Source organism: Notolepis coatsorum (genome assembly GCF_963971535.1).
Source record: "Notolepis coatsorum genome assembly, chromosome: 6".
Classification (NCBI taxonomy): domain Eukaryota; kingdom Metazoa; phylum Chordata; class Actinopteri; order Aulopiformes; family Paralepididae; genus Notolepis; species Notolepis coatsorum.
Window position 1 is genome coordinate 91,212,794 of NC_140170.1, and position 21,190 is coordinate 91,233,983.

Genomic DNA, 21,190 nt, shown 5'->3' on the forward strand with positions numbered 1-21,190 from the left:
GGGGACAGCCCCCCCGTCTAAGAATGCTCCTGGCCCGAGATAGGGCAGGTTCTGATCCTTCCGGTCCGAACTATACTGTCGGTCTCCTTGGTGTACCCTAAGGAGGGAGGTCAGTTCATCCCAGGATCGCAACATATTCTCCTTGATTATCTGATCCTTTATAGAGCGTACAGCTCTCTCTGCCACCCCGTTCGTATTGGGCTGGTAGGGTACAGAGTATTGGGCCATTACACCCGCTTCCTCCAGTAGTTTCAGTCCTGCTTTCAGATACTGCTATTCGTCCCGGTGGCACTGGTTCAGGTTTTGTCCCCCTTACCAGCGCACATTGTTCACAGGCCTTTCGGACTGTTATCGCTCTTTGTTTGGCTTTAGGTATGAGAATGTTGTTAGTTCTCAGGTATACCAACATCCTCTTACTTCCGACATGTCCAAGGTTATCATGTACCTGTCTGATCATGTGAGTAGCCTCGTCCTCCGGTACTCTCACCGTGCCTTTGTCTTCCCAGGCCGTGGGCATGACTAAGGCCAGTCTTTTGAGGTGTAGCCCTCCGACCTTAAGTCGTTTTTGGGCCAGGGTATCCGCTTCCTTGTTTCCCTGGTAATGGACCCCGGTTTCCACTGGGCCTCTGAATTGTTCCACTATGAGGGCCCAGAGGTTACCATGGGCCATTGGCCTGCATGTGCTGGTTTCAAACCCTTTGGCTTCCCAGTACTCCAGGTTTTCTGTTCCTCCGTTGTAACAGTATTGGCTATCGGTTACAATAAGTAGTTTCGGTATGTGCTTCCCTTTGGCCATTATTATGCCCTCCAGTATAGCTGTTACCTCAGCCGTCTGGGCCGATCCATCAGTCCAGCCACTTGCTGTTTTGATGGTCTCATCTTTGTGTTTTAGAACATAGGCCCACTTTGCCTTTGTTCCGTCCTGTTTTTTGCTGACTTCCGTCCGTGTATAGTACCCAGTTGGGTTCAACCTCAGGCTCTGTGAGCTTGGTTTTCGTTTCTAGGGGGCACTTGGTTCCCGTTGTGATAAATCTCATTTTAGGATCCGTCAACATCATTGACCAATGTCCCCATCGTGATGTCATGGCCCTTGAGCCCGTAATAGTCACCTTAGAGGCACTCTGCAGGGCAGGGAACTCTGTGGTCACTATTATATCTTTGTCCTGAGCCAAGTATTTCAGGGCATTCCAGAATCTAAATACTCCACATAGGATTCGTTCTGCTTCTGTATACCGCTCCTCCGTATTGGTAAACTGCATGGATAAAGGTAGACAAGCGGTCTTCCCCTTTCTATTCTGACATTTCAGAGTTATCCCCTGCGTACCCTCTACTTGGGGGAATACTTCGAGATGTTTGGTGGGGTCTCTTTTTTTTCCAGGTCTTTGCAGTTTTCCAGCACATGGTTTTTGAATACCGTCCAGGCTGGGTCCGCTTCCTCTATGGGGATGTTCCTATTCCTAGGGTTTTTTCCCCCGAGAGCTTTGCCTTTCAGTTTGTGGAGTGGTGATGCTTTTGTCGCATAGCCAGGCACATGGGTCATAATGTGGCCGCATTTTCCCATGGCAGAGTCCAGCTGACTCAGGGACACAGGCTTCTCTATGGCCGCTACCTGATCCAGGTATTCCCTGCCGACCGACTTTCCGGTGTCCGTGATATTGAAACCTAGATACCTCAGGGTGTGTTTCGCGATCTCGCACTTTTTGAGGCCTATTTTTTATCCGGCCCTGGAGAGGCGGGTCACTACTTGGTCCAGCAGTTCCAAATGTTCCTTTTCCGAGTCATTGGTCCAGTACACGTCATCGATGTATATGGTGACGTCCAGACCTTTCAGGATGTCCTCTATGACTCCTTGGAACACATTCGGAGAGTTCTTATACCCTTGTGGTAATACTGTCCATCCATAAGACAGCCCATTCCAGGTGAACGCCGTCTTTTGGGTGGATAGGGGGTCGATAGGTACTGACCAGAATCCATTAGCCAAATCAATGCTAGACTTCCAACGTTTGTTGGGCAGATTCCTGGTTGTTTTCTGTGCTATGTTTATCATTGTCCTGGTATCTGAGCAAGTTCTTGCATTCAGGGTGTAATGGGAATTATTAAAGGACAAACAATGAGCCGTTTACATTAATCATTCTGAGTCATTATTAATAATAATAAGAAGGTTTATTTAATAAAGAAAGTTCATGACAGCGTGGCCACGCTGCCAGGCCAGTCACCCGCCAGAGACAGACATGTTTACCCCCTAGCGTCTGACAGGGACTGACCTAGAGCCTTGGTCAGACATACAATTGAATACATGAAATGACGTAGAAGAAAACAAAATGGCTGGTTAGAGAAATTAATAATACGACTACGTTATGGCTAAACCTGGAAGGAAAACAGCGCTCCATCTTACAGTTCCCATGACCTTGGGTTCTGGCTCTATGGCTGGTAGAAACAGCAACTTCGTTATGACAAAGAAAATGATAGAGTATCTTAAAGAGACATACACACATTAACCAGTAAATCTGGTCGGACTGAAACTCAAGCTGTATGACATGATAAAACAACAGATATATAAGAACATGATAATATATTTCCACGACAGTTCCCTCCTATTGATAATATTAATCACAATCATTATCATTTCATAAAGACAACAAACATATTATCATCATTAAACTCAGCACAAACTATTTTTATTATCTAAAAAACCAAAGGTCCTCTGCATAGACCCCGTGTCACGTGCAAAAGAGAAGTCGTCATAACAGCAACCATCATTAGCGTCTCTTTGCAAATGCCCAGACGGTGGTTGCAGGACTCAAGGGTACAGTCCAGCCTCTGGTTTTGTCAAGGCCATACTTCTCCCACCACCAAGCTGAAAAATTGAAATCACAAAAGAAAAAACAGGAGAGTATCTTGCAGAATCATAATTCCCCTTATTCAAAACAAAAACATTCTCACAAAACCCTTTCAGTAGAGCGAAAACAGATTACAGCAAGAACACGTGACTGCAAACTGCACAGTGCTTGGAATCTCTCAAGCAGAGGAAAAGCTCAAGGCTATACCCTCAGATAGCTAAAACAAAACAAAACTACAATTTGCTCTAACAAAGTTCAGTACATTGTTACTTAATATTTCTGAGATAATGTAATGTGATGTGGGTCAGACTTGCCTCTTAATCAGTTGTTGAATCTCAGGCAGGTCCCCCCCCCTCCGCCACCAAACACCCCCGGGCCGATCCAGTCTAATGGTTCCCTCGTCGTTGCAGATGGTCTGTTCTCTCGCACTGTCCTTGGTTCAGTTAGGATTGAACTGTCTTAGTTCTTTATCTTCGGCCAATGACTCGGCCAGTGCTTGTCCCAGCTGTGGTCAGCTGTTGGGCAGTGTCTGATGTAGCTCATAGCTGCGTCGTCGTGTCCAGCTGCAGGCCAGAGCATGCAGTAGACCCGCTGCAGGCTAGAGTAGTAGGCCAGCTGCATGCTAGAGCAGGCTGATAGGCATATGCTTCTCCGGGAACAGCTTCCTCTCACTGGGGCAGTGGTCAGTAGGGCCCGGCGGTCACTTGTTTGGCACAGAGACGGAGGACCCCCCCCTGAGAAACTACAAAGGAGAGGTGTACGTGGGAGAAAAAAACAAAAGAGAGATATGAGTGGCTGGCTGTAATCTCCCTTTCCTGGAACTGGACGAAGGTCATTCCATTATAAAGCTCCATCTGACATCTATTTCTGATTTTGCGATAGGTCATTGTACTGTATACTTGACCTCTTTATTTAAAATGAGTTGGTGAATGGGGGTGTGGGTGGCACAGAGTGAGCAGGCTACAGTAACCGCATCTGTACATGTGTGTATTGTATTGTGTAATGCATACCACCCACAAGACTAACCCTGTGAAGTCACATATATATATGTAGACATTTATCCCAAAAATAATGGAACAAACGCAAAGTGAGGCAAAACCTCCTGTGTCACCCTCCAGCAACATCTAATAAACAAACTCTAAAGTATGGCTTGTGTAGGCCTTGAATGCAAAGTGGTGGACACAGGACAAGACAGGAGTTTATCAAAAATAACAATATCTATTGGAACAGCTATTTAAATGGACAAAAGGGTGAGAGCTCCCTTTCTTTCCCCTTTTTTTTTTTTCTCAACCACGCTTAAAAAACATTTGCCCGTTATCACACATTATAGACAGTTACACACTAAAACGGTAGAAATGGTCCACTCCAGGCTTGAAGTTAGGACATTCTATAGTACCTCGATCAGCTCCAACGAGCAGGCAGATTCCCTAAGTCCAAAGGGGATTTTGGATATCTCTTTTTATCACTCCATAAATCAGAATACACTCCATTCAGTCATTGTTATGGCAAAATTCCATACTATGCCAAATCAGATATGAATAGAACTGGACAAACCAAATAAACAAAAAATAAAAACCCACTCTCGCTGGCAGTGTGCTAAACATCCTGCCTCTGAACCACTCCTTCTATCGCCCTTTGCTAAGCCAACACATTTCGATCACCGTGTGTATTGAGCCCTACTGTACTTGTCCTGGCTGAAGAAATCTGATTCTGACTCCCCAATAAATCTACTTTAATATTGACTGGTTGAGTGGTGCTGCTTTCCCAGTTCCCTTTTCAATAAATATGACAGGATCTCAGCTAGTGGGGTTCTCTAACTAGGCATAAGTGACCATTGCCCCACAGTTTTAAGGAGGAATTTTAAATCTTTTATCAACGAATCATTTTTTAGATGACCTTCTTCGTTCTGGAGACCCTCAACATTGGCTTTCTTTCAGGCAAATTATAGGAACAAATGTACTGTTCTGCGGGCAAGGCTGACTACTATGGCTGCTTTACAAGGAAAACAAAACGGATCTATGAGCAATAACTTGTTCTGAGGCCAAAGTTTGAAATAAGGAATAGAAGATAGTTTTAATTCCTCACATTGATCAATTGATAAGGAATGCGCAGTTGGTAATCAGACCATGTAAACAAATGTCCGATCACCAAGTGAGAGCGATCTTTCGTTCGGCAAGACAGTTAATACACACATACGACGTGGAAGGAGCTGCAACACCATCACCAGAGGATTGGCTGAAATCACTATTATGGCTGCCTACAAGGAAAACAGAGCGGATCCCATAACAATGTCACTTATGGCCTTATAGCAAGGATCAACATAGATCATAACCAAATTGTTTTGACTGGCTAATGTGTGCCTCTCTTAAAGAGAAACGCACATACTACGTTGATATCTGATGACAGCGCCCTCTCATACAATACCAAAATCTTTAAAGAGGACTGTTGTTCATCGTGCCATCAATCATTGGAATAACTGCCCACTGAACATAAGTAAATTGAATAGTAAAGTGTCTTTCAAATACCACCTAAGAATGCACTACTTAAATATGTGAGCTGATGTTGATAATGATGTCTAAACAATATGACTTGCTGCAATGTATAGCAAAATAAAGACCAAAATATACACTATCTCTATTGGAATGGAGACTTCAGCACAGGATAAACTAGGGATGGGCAAAAATAATCCAGATCGATTGATCACATGATGTACTCGAGTACTCGTGGAGGAAAACGCTGTACAAAATAAACTTATTTTCCGGTGTTTTAGACTTTTATTTTGAAGCCCACCGCTCCGTCTTTTCCGGTGTTCTAGACTTTTATTATGAAGCCCACCGACCGGACCGGAAGTATTGTTGTGTGATTATCACGACAGCCGCTTTGTATTCCCTTGTAAACGATAACGAACCAGAGCCGCGTTGGGAACCCTGTTGGTAAAAGCAATGACGCCTGCCGCGGACGTCAAGTTGATAAAGTTCCTATAATAACTTTACGAAACGTGTGAAGACATTTTGATCGACTTCTTTTTTTTTAGTTCATGTTATTAGATTAAGCCCTTATTGTATACACATGAAGCACTAGATAGACTATTTGTTTAGTTCAATAGTTGTTCTTAAAGAAACATTCCCATCAGGCACCTCGCGGAACCCCTGTGTGCCCCGTGGTGTGCAGGCAATCTACCCGTTATGTCAGTCCTTTGACCACCCGCTTATTGTAAACAATCATGCATGCACTTGTTTTAACGTTATTCTGTGTCGTTAGCCACGCTATATGTTGTATTCATTTTGTTAGCTATTTAGCCAATGTTGTTATCACTGAACGAACACCACCAAAACGTTACTGATCTCTAATCCTCATTTAGCAGCCCAATTTCTCACTATAGACCGCTCTCCATAGACTCACTATGTTTGCCACATGTATTGATCACAGACACAAGTGTCAATCTATGTAAATATTGATGAGTATTTTGGTGGCTGATACAATGTGATGATGAACAAAAACAGTCCAGCTCTACTGTCAATAACAAGATACTAACTGACGTAAATTCACCCATGGCAATGTCAACACACACAAACGATGCAGATAAACACAAACGATGCAGATAAAATAGCGAATTGTTTATCCCCTATCACAGCGTGCGTGCATGTAAACGTGTGTGTGTGTGCCTACACAGACAGAGGAAAATATTTCTATGTAATATAACAGCGTGCACAGCCTGTGCTACAGTATGCACTTGTTTCTATTCTATCCTGCATTTAATAAAAATAATTACCCATATTTGTGCCTTTATGGCTGCTCTCTTTTTTTTAAATTTTTTTATGTTGATTCAAAACAGGGTATATATTGAAATGTATTTAAATCCCAGTCTCAAAGGTATACCTAAACCCTATACACTTTATGATCACTTTGGAGCTACTAATACAAATTTCAGAAGGCCCATTGTCAGTGACTTGTTCACATGGCCTTAATATATTGCTGTACCTGTATCTCTATCGATCTGTGTGCGTGCATGTGAGTGTGCGCTATACTTTGCCTGAGCTCAGGTCGATGTCTCCCCGCCGTGTGTCCAGCCAATGCGCTGTGGGCCCGTCCCGTCCTGCACCTCCGCACGCCATTGTGCTTTTTTCCCCTCAAACACCTCCTTATAGGCACAGTCTTTATACCAATGCCCGGCGCACCGGAGTTGATGGTCGCCGGCGAGACCAGCGGATAGGAGACGGGACGGCCGGTGGCGGTGACGCACACGGAAAGACACCGAGCCCAAAATCCAGCCCTGGGCACACCGTGGGAGAAAAGACAGAAAAACAGATTCTTAGCTTCTCCCGTCATGACCCCACAGGCCCCCCTTTCTGGCCCCTCTAAACTGTCCACATTTTCCATTTTCTAGGTAAACACAAAACAAACAAAAACAAACAAAAAATAAACAAAACCAAACAGAAAATAAAAACCCACAATAAAATATGTGGCACACAAATCGTTTCCTCTGAACACTTTCGAGAAAAAAGCTCTGTGGAGTAGCGTATCACGCCTGTTATTTCGGATATCACGCCTGTTATTTCGGATATATTTCGGATACAATGCCCTTATCCTATTTCTTTTCAGAAAAAACTGCAGTATGACCAGATAAGGTAGTGGAAAACTAATCACGTACTAACACTTAAGCCCCTGTCCCCCTATCTTTTGGCATCCCACGCACGGTCCAACTTCCCGCCTCTCTGTTAGGAAACCCACAGAATCTAAACCTTCTCATATACTTCCAGAATCAGTGCCTAAAACTATTTGCATGAACTTCCCTTTCCACTATACTCACAGTACTTTGCACACGCCTGTTATTTCGGATACAAATGTAATTCACGCCTAATTATCGGAACATACCTCTTAATTTAAAGTGTCCAGAGGAAAACCATAAAAAAGGTACCCAAAAAAAACAATACTATGTACAAATTATGTGGCCCCCAAAAATTGGTTCCTCCTGAGCACTCGGAGACAAAAAACCCTGTAAACAGCGTACAGCCAGAACATACCCCTTAAATCCCAGTACTCAAGGAAACACAGGGGGGTTACACACATTATCCTATATTCAATACCCCACTCGCATAATTACTTTATAGATAGAAACAAAAACCGCTTTTAAACAGAATGGCTACTTTATACATAACCGCTTTTAAACAGAATGGCCACTTTATAAATAACCGCTTTTAAACAGAATGGCTACTTTATAAATAACCGCTTCTAAACAGAATCCTCACCGAATATCTCCCCCACGCTCCCATGGATTCTAGCCGTAGTTGGCAGCCAAACGGATGCTAGCAGGCGGTTCCTCACTCCCTTCCCATAATTTATGCGGGGGAGTATTGAGGAGAAGAAAGCGCTTTCCCTGAAACCCAAGATTTCAACCTGCCCGCATAGCGCCTCGGCTCGCGGCCAACTCGACCCCCATCGCTCTAAAATATATATTAACCTAATTAAAGAAAATACCCCATAATTCTTCTCGTCGTCAACATATTTTATTATACTCGTGGTAGGCCCCCGCACCCCGTCTATAAGGCACGAGCCTAATCCCTGCCTAATACATTCGGGACGTACCAAGATTGAGAAACTATAGAAAAAACCATCGCCAGTCTACCAAGCACAGTAATACACCAATACAATGAAAAAAAACAACCACTGCAGAGCACATAGTAATATACATTTAAAAAATAGCTCTGACCGGCACCATGTTCTAGTTTAGACCTCTAATTATAAATTTAAAAACAAAAAATGTTTTAAACAGAAATCAGAATGTCAACAGCTCACAGAGTGTTCCTTATCACACGTCCCCAAGGTTCATGCCGGAGGTGACAGCCAAGCGGACGGCGCAGCTGGTTCTCTCCCCTCGGTGTCTCGCACGGAGGAGCCTCGAGACAGCGCTCCCCCGGAATTCCAGGATTCACCCTTTCTGCAGAGTCCGTTTGGCGGCCGACCTCGACACCCATCGGTTAAAAAAAAAAAAACATCTCGTCGCCATCTGTAATGGGAATTATTAAAGGACAAACGATGAGCCGTTTACATTAATCATTCTGAGTCATTATTAATAATAATAAGAAGGTTTATTTAATAAAGAAAGTTCATGACAGCGTGGCCACGCTGCCAGGCCAGTCACCCGCCAGAGACAGACATGTTTACCCCCTAGCGTCTGACAGGGACTGACCTAGAGCCTTGGTCAGACATACAATTGAATACATGAAATGACGTAGAAGAAAACAAAATGGCTGGTTAGAGAAATTAATAATACGACTACGTTATGGCTAAACCTGGAAGGAAAACAGCGCTCCATCTTACAGTTCCCATGACCTTGGGTTCTGGCTCTATGGCTGGTAGAAACAGCAACTTCGTTATGACAAAGAAAATGATAGAGTATCTTAAAGAGACATACACACATTAACCAGTAAATCTGGTCGGACTGAAACTCAAGCTGTATGACATGATAAAACAACAGATATATAAGAACATGATAATATATTTCCACGACAAGGGCAATTAGGTTGTGCACTAATCTCCATGATCCATCGGGTTTGGGGACTCCCATTACAGGGGTATTTGTTAGAGCAGAGTCCAACATAGTCAATACGCCCATTTGTTCCCACTTAGACCCTTTGAACCTCCCTTACGGGCGCAGTTCCAGGCTAGGTCCCTTTCCAACCCTAGGCTTTACAATCCAGACTCCTCTGGACCGACAAGCCTTAGCTTTCTGCTTCCCGGCATTTTCTTTTCAAAAACACCGATCACAGAAACACTACTCGCTTACTAACTCATTCGGTTTCAGCTTATAGTGGCCTGACTGTACATTGAGCCGAACGCGGCGGCCATTCCCATGGTCTTACTGCCATATGCGATCCGACCGGCAGGTGACCCAGTCGATAGCGATCCTAGACCCCGTAGTGGTTGTTGGCCACCCAGGTAAGAACCGACGGTCTGATCCCCACCCCACTTTGCTTTGGGTATGGAAACATTGACCATTTTCACCCGCCTTGCCTGTTCACAGAGGTGCCCGTGCACTTCTGCTAGGTGTGGACTGTCATCCACGTACCACGTGTTGCCCCCACACTTACGTGCGACACACACGCCGACTAGACGGTACCACCGTGGTATGTTGATTCATACCTCATCAGACAGGGGGCCCTTCAGTTTCTCCCCAGCACTATACAATCGTATTTTACGTGCCCTCGGAACTTCGCAGTCCCACCGCCGCCTGTTGGAATCTAAGGTTCGGGGCGCCTACCCCCTCCCTAAATTCCGTGATTGTTTCCGTCAGTTCTTTCTTGCCCAGGGGGTCAACCCTGTGTTGTGCTTGTCTCTGTCCAGACTGGGTAGTTAGTGACTGTTATGTCTGGTGTTAGCTCTGGCTAGTTAGCCTGATGTTAGTTCTGGCTAGTTAGCCTGCTTGTTGACTCAGGCTATGTAGCCTCTTGTAGACTCAGTCTCTTCTCTTTATGGTAGTGTGGTGGCCATGCTTCCATTTGAGCTCTGCGCACCGTGTTCTGCTGGTCACGAGTAGAGCTTTCTACTGAAGTGTGAGAGACTGATCCTTCCGGTAGGGTGATATTCCCGAGTAGAGCTTTCTACTAGAGTGTGATATTCCTGAGTAGAGCTTTCCACTCGAGTGTTACTTTAAGCCTTTTATTTTAGGTTTCTAGTCGCTAGTAGAGCTTTCTACTTAGGTTTTGACTTTAGGTAAACATTACGTTACCTTTTAGTCGCGAGTAAACGTTACTTTAATCACAAAAATAGAGCTTTCTACTGAAGTGTGATATTCCCGAGTAGAGCTTTCCACTCGAGTGTGACTTTAAGCCTTTTATTTTAGGTTTCTAGTCGCTAGTAGAGCTTTCTACTTAGGTTTTGACTTTAGGTAAACATTACGTTACCTTTTAGTCGCGAGTAAACGTTACTTTAATCACAAAAATATAGCTTTCTACTGAAGTGTGATATTCCCGAGTAGAGCTTTCCACTCGAGTGTGACTTTAAGCCTTTTATTTTAGGTTTCTAGTCGCTAGTAGAGCTTTCTACTTAGGTTTTTACTTTAGGTAAACATTACGTTACCTTTAAGTCGCGAGTAAACGTTACTTTAATCACAAAAATAGAGCTTTCTACTGAAGTGTGATATTCCAGAGTAGAGCTTTCCACTCGAGTGTGACTTTAAGCCTTTTATTTTAGGTTTCTAGTCGCTAGTAGAGCTTTCTACTTAGGTTCTGACTTTAGGTAAACATTACGTTACCTTTTAGTCGCGAGTAAACGTTACTTTAATCACAAAAATAGAGCTTTCTACTGAAGTGTGATATTCCAGAGTAGAGCTTTCCACTCGAGTGTGACTTTAAGCCTTTTATTTTAGGTTTCTAGTCGCTAGTAGAGCTTTCTACTTAGGTTTTGACTTTAGGTAAACATTACGTTACCTTTTAGTCGCGAGTAAACGTTACTTTAATCACAAAAATAGAGCTTTCTACTGAAGTGTGATATTCCCGAGTAGAGCTTTCCACTCGAGTGTGACTTTAAGCCTTTTATTTCAGGTTTCTAGTCGCAAGTAGAGCTTTCTACTTTAGGTTTTGTCAAATCTGTAATTAATTTTACTCCAGAGGCACCTGACAGCAGTCATTTAAGTTCATATTCTCTTGGCTGTAACCCTTAGGAGTCAACGGGGCTTATTGCTCCCGTCGGCGGAGAACAAAATAATTAGAATCTCTCACAAATGCTCAGGAAGTCCCGTTTTTCAAAAATCTGTAAAAATAGAACAAAGACAATTTCGAGTGCATATAGTGTAATCTATATGTATCCTTACTTGCTAAACATAATACGACTTGTAAATATGTTTAATTCTTGCTAAATTGTATAGTTCTAAATATCCCTGTATTCCCCGAAACTACAACGCGTCACGTACATGCACGCGCGCACACACAAACAGCGCATAGGTGTTAATCACTGAGTGATCTAATATGCATATTCTTCAGCACGAGAGGGGGGGGGGGGGTTGTGTTTCTCACTGTCTGTCGTTGATAATATAATCTGAATAGGTCCTGCATTATTATTATTATCATTCTCGAGAATACACGCGGACCCGACCGAACGTTAATTTATGAATTAAAAGTAGTCTAACATGCTTAAGCTTTTCATCCTCGCCCGTGTATATACCCACATCGCGCTAAAACAACATAACTACTGTATGGCAGAGACAGAGTGCGTGTGTGTACGAGTTATGAGTTATCTCGCAGTTCATTCAAGCGCGCATCACGGTTATTATTATTATTATCATTCTCTCTCGAGAATACACGGGACCCGACAGAACGTTAATTTATGTATTAAAAGTAGTCTTATGCTTTTCATCCTCGCCCGTGTATATACCCACGTCTCGCTAAAACAACATAAACTACTGTATGGCAGACAGAGTGCGTGTGTGTACGAGTTATGAGTTATCTCGCAGTTCATTCAAGCGCGCATCACGGTCATGACAGCTCTCTAGAGTAGAACGGTGCGCTCACAGGGGCGTAGCTGGAGATTCTGGGCCCCATGAAAGAAACAATTTGTGGGCCCCCCAATCTATAAAAAAAATGTGGGGCCCCCAATCTATAAAAAAATGTGGGGCATTTGCTGGGCCCTTGGAATCATCCTAACCCCCCCCCCCCCCCCAGCTACTCCCCTGCACACACACACACTCTCTCTCTCTGATCATGATCATGTTATTAGTGTGTGTGTGTAAAAAAACTAATTAATAATATAATTATTATAAATGTCGCTCTCTCTCTCTCTCTCTCTCTTGAAATCTACAGTTACACATTGCTGTATTTAGTGAGGTAAATGAGTACAAGACATGTTTCACAGACACACACACACACATACACACACACACATACACAGACAGACAGACACACACACACATTTACATTTACACATTTACACATTACATTTACATCTAGTCTAGTTTGCTTATTTTTTTTTTATATATGGTACAGTACTGTAAATACAGACACAGACACACACACACACACAGAAACACACACACACACAGGCTAGGCCTCCTGCTGGGTCCATTCACTGGAATAACAAAGGAATGACTGGGCCTTTGCTCCAGGTGTGAAATGGTTCTAGTGACAATGATCACATTGAATTCTGGGAGTGTAGTTCTCTCATCAGATAGCTGAATGAACTTGAATCTACTTCAAGTCCTATACTGAAAAGGTGTTAGGATTTTACCAGAATGTTTGATAGGACATTGATTGAAAACTATCGTCTCAAATTTGACAATTGATGGCTTATTTTGAAGGTATGAATCTGTAATTTTATATTATGTAACAAAAAAAAAGGGGGAAATTCTCAGGAGGAGGAGCTCTTTAGGTTAGACTCCTAAGGGTTTTAATACCTATTCAAATAGTATAAAGCCCAACTCTCGGATGTTCTAAGCCCCAGAACCTCCGATCCGTTTTGACAGACCTATAAACCAGTGACTTGGCCGCCTAAGCATCACAGCGTCCTGTATGCTGAAGCTTCCAAGCCCCCACAAATCTGATAGGCCCGTCGGATACAGAGACCCTGATGCTCGCTCTGTCCCCCCGCGTCAAGGTGCTAAGCCTGATGAGAGTTTGCAGAGTCATAGGCGCCATAGGCGCTGGTGAGTGTACATCTCATGCAGCTGATATGGTTGGTACGGGTGCAACCTACCAAAATAGTTACTGTCAGGTAATCCCTTTTGAATGAAACAGATTACAAATTTTTCGTCCTCTTTACTCTGTTTTTAGAGAAAAGACAGACATCTTTACATAGTATACTTAAAACGTATACAAAATGAATGTAGTATTCTATGTCATGTTTCTTCCTAAATGACAATAGCACTATATATTATTCCTCTCGACAGATGAGCTGAATGTCAAGTGCAGTTTGCACTTGCTCGAATTCCTTCCTTTTTGCCCTCATCTCTGCTTGCTGCTCTGGGGTTAGTTTCTTCCCCATGTTTTCCCCCTGGATCTGGACCGGGGGTCCTTAGTTCTATTTTCATCATTTGGGCCATTGAGGCCCTTTCTGGGATCTCCAGTCTTTTGAGATGTCTCAACATGCGAGCTAGCATCTCCTGTGCTAGCATCTCCTGAGCCAGCATCTGCTGTGCCAGCTTCTCATGAGTTAGCATCTGCTGAGCTATCGTCTCATGGGCCAGCGTCCGCTGTGCCAGCTTCTCCTGAGCTAGCGTCGGTTGCGCCAGCTCCTTCTGAGCTAGCATCTCCTGTGCTAGCTCCTCTTGTGCTAGCTTCTCCTGAGCTAGCGTTGGTTGCGCCAGCTCCTCCTGAGCTAGCATCTCTTGTGCTAGCTTCTCTTGTGCTAGCTTCTCCTGAGCTAGCGTCGGTTGCGCCAGCTCCTCCTGAGCTAGCATCTCCTGTGCTAGCTTCTCTTGTGCTAGCTTCTCCTGAGCTAGCGTTGGTTGCGCTAGCTTCTCTTGTGCTAGCTTCTCCTGAGCTAGCGTCGGTTGCGCCAGCTCCTCCTGAGCTAGCATCTCCTGTGCTAGCTTCTCTTGTGCTAGCTTCTCCTGAGCTAGCGTCGGTTGCGCCAGCTCCTCCTGAGCTAGCATCTCCTGTGCTAGCTTCTCTTGTGCTAGCTTCTCCTGAGCTAGCGTTGGTTGCGCCAGCTCCTCCTGAGCTAGCATCTCCTGTGCTAGCTTCTCTTGTGCTAGCTTCTCCTGAGCTAGCGTCGGTTGCGCCAGCTCCTCCTGAGCTAGCATCTCCTGAGCTAGCGTCGGTTGCGCCAGCACCTCCTGAGCTAGCATCTCCTGTGCTAGCTTCTCTTATGCTAGCTTCTCCTGAGCTAGCGTTGGTTGCGCCAGCTCCTCCTGAGCTAGCATCTCTTGTGCTAGCTTCTCTTGTGCTAGCTTCTCCTGAGCTAGCGTCGGTTGCGCCAGCTCCTCCTGATCTAGCATCTCCTGTGCTAGCTTCTCTTGTGCTAGCTTCTCCTGAGCTAGCGTTGGTTGCGCTAGCTTCTCTTGTGCTAGCTTCTCCTGAGCTAGCGTCGGTTGCGCCAGCTCCTCCTGAGCTAGCATCTCCTGTGCTAGCTTCTCTTGTGCTAGCTTCTCCTGAGCTAGCGTCGGTTGCGCCAGCTCCTCCTGAGCTAGCATCTCCTGTGCTAGTTTCTCTTGTGCTAGCTTCTCCTGAGCTAGCGTTGGTTGCGCCAGCTCCTCCTGAGCTAGCATCTCCTGTGCTAGCTTCTCTTGTGCTAGCTTCTCCTGAGCTAGCGTCGGTTGCGCCAGCTCCTCCTGAGCTAGCGTCGGTTGCGCCAGCTCCTCCTGAGCTAGCATCTCCTGTGCTAGCTTCTCTTGTGCTAGCTTCTCCTGAGCTATCGTTGGTTGTTAGCTCCGGCTATTTAGCCATCAATTAGCTCCTGGCTTTGTTAGCCATCAATTAGCTCCTGGCTTTGTTAGCCATCAATTAGCTCCTGGCTAGTTAGCCATCAATTAGCTCCTGGCTTTGTTAGCCATCAATTAGCTCCTGGCTAGTTAGCCATCCATTAGCTCTTGGCTAGTTAGCCTGTTGTGAGCTAGTTAGCTCTTGTCTGGCTAGGGCCAGTTCACTTCCTGTTAGCACTGGCTTGTTAGCCTGTTGTGAGCTAGTTAGCTCTTGTCTGGCTAGGGCCAGTTCACTTCCTGTTAGCACTGGCTTGTTAGCCTGTGGTGAGCTAGTTAGCTCTTGTCTGGCTAGGGCCAGTTTACTTCCAGTTAGCACTGGCTCGTTAGCCGGCACTCCTGTTAGCTCGGGCTATGTAGCCTCCTGTTAGCACGGGCTATGTAGCCTCCTGTTAGCACTGGCTCATTAGCCGGCGCTCCTGTTAGCTCGGGCTATGTAGCCTCCTGTTAGCACTGGCTCGTTAGCCAGCGCTCCTGTAGTCTCGGGCTAGGTAGCCTCCAGTTAGCTTCTAGTTAGCTCTGGCTTGGTAGCCAGCTGTTGGCTCGTGTCTGGCTAGGGCCAGTTCACTTCCTGTTAGCACTGGCTTGTTAGCCGGTGGTGAGCTAGTTAGCTCTTGTCTAGTTAGCCATCAATTCACTCTTGGCTAGTTAGCCATCAATTAGCTCTTGGCTAGTTAGCCATCAATTAGCTCCTGGCTTTGTTAGCCTGTTGTGAGCTAGTTAGCTCTTGGCTAGTTAGCCATCCATTAGCTCTTGGCTAGTTAGCCATCAATTCACTCTGGCTTGTTAGCCTGTGGTGAGCTAGTTAGCTCTTGTCTGGCTAGGGCCAGTTCACTTCCTGTTAGCACTGGCTTGTTAGCCGGTGGTGAGCTAGTTAGCTCTTGTCTGGCTAGGGCCAGTTCACTTCCTGTTAGCACTGGCTCGTTAGCCTGTTGTGAGCTAGTTAGCTCTTGTCTGGCTAGGGCCAGTTCACTTCCTGTTGGCACTGGCTCGTTAGCCAGCGCTTCTGTAGGCTCCGGCTAGGTAGCCTCCAGTTAGCACTAAATTCACTTTTGGCTAGTTAGCCTGCGCTCCTGTGGACTCCGGCTAGGTAGCCTCCAGTTAGCACTCAATTCACTTTTGGCTAGTTAGCCTGCGCTCTTGTGGACTCCGGCTAGGTAGCCTCCAGTTAGCACTCAATTCACTTTTGGATACTTAGCCTGCGCTCCTGTGGACTCCGGCTAGGTAGCCTCCAGTTAGCACTCAATTCACTTTTGGCTAGTTAGCCTGGGCTCTTGTGGACTCCGGCTAGGTAGCCTCCAGTTAGCACTCAATTCACTTTTTGCTAGTTAGCCTGCGCTCCTGTGGACTCCGGCTTGGTAGCCTCCAGTTAGCACTCAATTCACTTTTGGCTAGTTAGCCTGCGCTCTTGTGGACTCCGGCTAGGTAGCCTCCAGTTAGCACTGGCTCGTTAGCCTGTGCTCCTGTAGACTAGGGCTATGTAGCCTCCTGTAGCCTTGGGCTAGGTAGCCTCTTGTTAGCACCAGCTCGTTAGCCGGCGCTGCCAGCATGTATGGCTGCGCTGATGTCTCTCTAAACTGCCAGACATTTTAGAGGGGGGGTTTTCTTTACTTTCTTTTTCTTTAATCCAATTTTGCGGCCTTAACCGCTCCACCAGCAATGCCCACGCTACGCAGATGCCTTTAATTTTGCCACTGCTTTCCACTTTGCCACTGCTTTCCACTGAACAGTGGTGGAACTACATGCCCCTTGGCACAAAGTACCCCACTCTCCCCTACTGTATTATGATTGGGAATATTTTCACTGCTCTGTGGTTACTCCTGTCTGTAGAAACACCACAGTACTGGATTTGATTTGAGTGCTTCATGTGCGACATCAATCGAGTGGGGCGCTATAACACATTGGCTTCGGATTTAGTGCGCGCACTACTGAACTGTTTGGCAGTGTCAGAGTCTGGAAATGCCTTTTTGAGCAAGGCACTTGTGCAATCCATAGATTGTGATGTTTCACAGTATGAAATGCAAATGCACCCTCCGCTGCATTTACTTTACAGCATCCTGTTTTCCCGGGTTTAACAAGGAAGTCTGTCAACTTTGCAGACAAACTCTCAACTTGCACATGTCCATGTGCGCTTTAAGATCACCTGCACCTTTATTGGACACACACGTGTATGTGCTTTGCACACGGTGCACTCCGTCTCCCATTTGTTCCGACGGGTCGGTACATTTGGAATTTCTTCTGCAGTTCATCTGTAAAAGTACATTTGCGCTTTGGCTTTGGCATTGTGAATGTGAGCTGCCGTTCTGTCCCCTTCCTGTTTCTGTGTGCGCTTAGTTGTAGAGCCGCCCACAAAGCTTCTCAGGGATTACGTCACACACGCAACAGAGTACCGTAGTATTCTGTGCAATGCACCAGTCAATTTATGCAAATGGTCCGTGAAACCCGGACATTTTCATGAATTTATAAACCCCCCCTGGACGGCCCGGACAGGGCGTGAAAAGAGGACATGTCCGGGCAAAAGAGGACGTTCGGTCACCCTAGCGTACTGTAGTAGAATTCCAGTCAAACTGTGTTTATTGCACTATATACCATGGAGCTCAGAATGGCACAACACCGACAGGTAATATGCATTCACAAATTCTCCTGGCTTCTCTGCCGCTATCCATTTCTATTCAACAAAACCAACAAGACGTATCTGTGGTTTGAAACAGCTGCGTGGACTCAAGGCTCTGAACCAGAGTGATTGAGACAGGCAGCTGTTGATCAAACGAAGAGATAGTCTCGTTGGGACTTCCTGGGAGTAATAAACTGAGTGATTTTTCACCCTAAGTGTTCGAGGCAAATGGTCCAATACAAAGGGACTGCTTTGAGAGACGCCAGACAGTCTCTTCTATACAAAGGGGCAGTTGATCAAAGGGTTTGGACCTAGAATCCACATCGTGACGCAATTCGATGTAAAACGTCACGATAAGGAGTTAGCCAATGAGAGTTGAGAGTAAGTGTCCTCCAATAGGAACACTCGAGGAGAGTTTGGAAAACGCCCGCTTGCCGTAAAACTAGAGGCGGAGCCTAAATTTGATATTAGCAAAGACTCCGTGCTAGTAGAACAACAACACAACCGAACAAGACCCAGGAAGCAACAAAGAACACACACCCTTTTTCTCCACAACAGACCCAGCAGGAGGAGAAATCGACGCAGCAGAATTGAAGAACGAGACGAGACATGTTTTTAGACAGAGCTTTTTATTGAGAAATTAGTCTGAATTTCTGCAAACATCCGGCATATTGGATGCGTCTTGCAGGTTCATTGCACAATATTTCTTTTTGTAACATCTAATTGAAATCCTTTTTTCATTAAAAAACGGGTTCCTTTTCAAACTGCTCAGATCTCGCTTCATTTCAACGGCCGCGCCGTATTTTCAATCTGGGTAAATAGAAGGCAGTAACCAAGTTAAAACACTGGTTATCTGCATTTAGAACAGAGTGGATCCCAAGAGCTTGTAAAAAGGTTTAAATCACAACGCAGAAAGAAGTAATAGATAGGGAATTTAAGCTGGGAATTCACTTCAATTGTGGTGCCGTGACAAGAATCGACGCGCTCGTTTTTTTTTTTTTTTTTTTTTTCATCACAACAAAGAGAAGTTATTATTTTTTTTTTCTCGCCTCTCTTCGCTTTCTTCACGAACGGTCGAACGAGGAATCAACTGATCAATCGATCCGTCTTCAAGTGACTGGAAGTCGCTAAGAGGTGAGTGTGATGATGAAAATGAGGGCTCTATTCGAACCAACGGGGGGTTGCTAAAAGTATGACTGTAATTAGATATTAAATGAAATGTTCTGACCAAAGGGTGGCGACTCAAGGCTGTGTGTGATTATAGGTCCTGTGAGCAGGATTTTTAACCACACTGTGCTGTCGTATGCCTTACAGTAAGGGTGTTAAGCACAATTTTGCGTTGTACGTTCTACAGTAGAATTTTAGCACAAGTGAACGAGACGCTGCCCGTGGTCGGAACATTAAAAAGAGGTATGGAAGTATTTAGGAACAATGTCTAGGTTTGTGCTCAGGGTTAAGCAAGGGGAACATGTGCATAGTACGCCTTATAGTATTGGCTTTAGCACATTTGCGTAGTATTTTCTACAGTAGAGATGGAGCATGAATAGAGTCTAGTTTAACCCTGGGCACCGCCGGACGTGTTAAATTTAAACAACGATAGGCTGTAACATTAGAATAGTACTTGAGGTAGACTCGTATGTTGCAAGCTATGCTGTAACATAGGACTCGTATGTTGCAAGCTATGCTGTAACATAGGACTCGTATGTTGCAGCGATAGGCTGTAAACATTAGAATAGTACTTAAGGTGGACTCGTATGTTGCAAGCTATGGTTAAACAATTACTAGTGTATGATGTTTGTGTATGAGTGAAAGGACTTATGGTTAGGTTTAACATGTGTGAAGTATATAGATTAAATCTGTAAAGTGGCACTTATAATATGACTGAGAACGGTTTTTAATATTGAATCGGGTACACACGCGACGTCCAAAGTGCACACACGCAACGGCAAATGCGCCACCCAACTTCGTGGTGGGGGGCGCGTGCGTGTCGTAGCGCGCAACATGCTACAAACGATAGCTCGTTGTGGCTCGCCTGGGACGGTTTAATACTGGGGCGATAGGGGTTTAATACTGTATGCTGTGATTGAGGCGATATTGCAGTATAACTGAATGGTCGTTTGTGATGAATGAGCTGGGTGAGTTGCAGTGTGGGCTACTGTTTGCAGAGTATTGGCTGAAAGTTTGAATGTATGCAGGATGCATGGTGAATGAGTGAACTCCGCTTCGGAGTGCGCGCATGCGCGCTTGTGAGAAGGGACATTGTGTGTGTGAGGCGAGTGAGACTGAAATTGATTATGATGTGGGTAAGAGACCACTAGATGGCGTCAGAGTACACTGGGGGGCGGTAGAGGCATTGGAACCCCCGTCCTAACCAGCGTGTAATTATGACGTGGGTAAAAGACCACTAGATGGCGTCAAAGTCAACCTTGTGCACTGGGGGGCGGTAGAGGCATTGGAACTCCTGTCCTAACCAGCGTGTCATGTGTGGCTATAAAGCGATCAGATGTGTGTAGTTTTTCTCTCTCTCTCGCTCTCTCTCTTTCTCTTTTTCTTTCTTTCTCTCTCTTTCTCTCTCTCTCTCTTTTTCTCTCTCTCTCTCTCTCACTCTCTCTCTTTTTCTCTCTCTCTTTCTTTCTATCTCTCTCTCTCTTTCTCCCACACGTGCCATTTTCTTTCTCCCCCCCCCCCCCCCCTCCCTTTCCCCCTCCTCTTCCTCTTGCCCCTCCTCTTCCTCTTGCCCCTCCTCTTCCTCTTGCCCCTCCTCTTCCTCTTGCCCCTCCTCTTCCTCTTGCCCCTCCTCTTCCTCTTGCCCCTCCTCTTCCTCTTGCCCCTCCTCTTCCTCTTGCCCCTCCTCTTCCTCTTGCCCCTCCTCTTCCTCTTGCCCCTCTTCTTCCTCTCTTTTGCCCCTCCTCTTCCTCTCTTTTGCCCCTCCTCTTCCTCTTGCCCCTCCTCTTCCTCTTGCCCCTCCTCTTCCTCTTGCCCCTCCTCTTCCTCATGCCCCTTCTCTTCCTCTTGCCCCTCCTCTTCCTCTCTTTTGCCCCTCCTCTTCCTCTTGCCCCTCCTCTTCCTCTTGCCCCTCCTCTTCCTCTCTCTTGCCCCTCCTCTTCCTCTTGCCCCTCCTCTTCCTCTTGCCCCTCCTCTTCCTCTTGCCCCTCCTCTTCCTCTTGCCCCTCCTCTTCCTCTTGCCCCTCCTCTTCCTCTTGCCCCTCCTCTTCCTCTTGCCCCTCCTCTTCCTCTTGCCCCTCCTCTTCCTCTTGCCCCTCCTCCTCTTACCCCCCTCCCCTTCCTCCTCCTCCCCTTCCTCCTCCTCCCTTTAGCCCCTCCTTT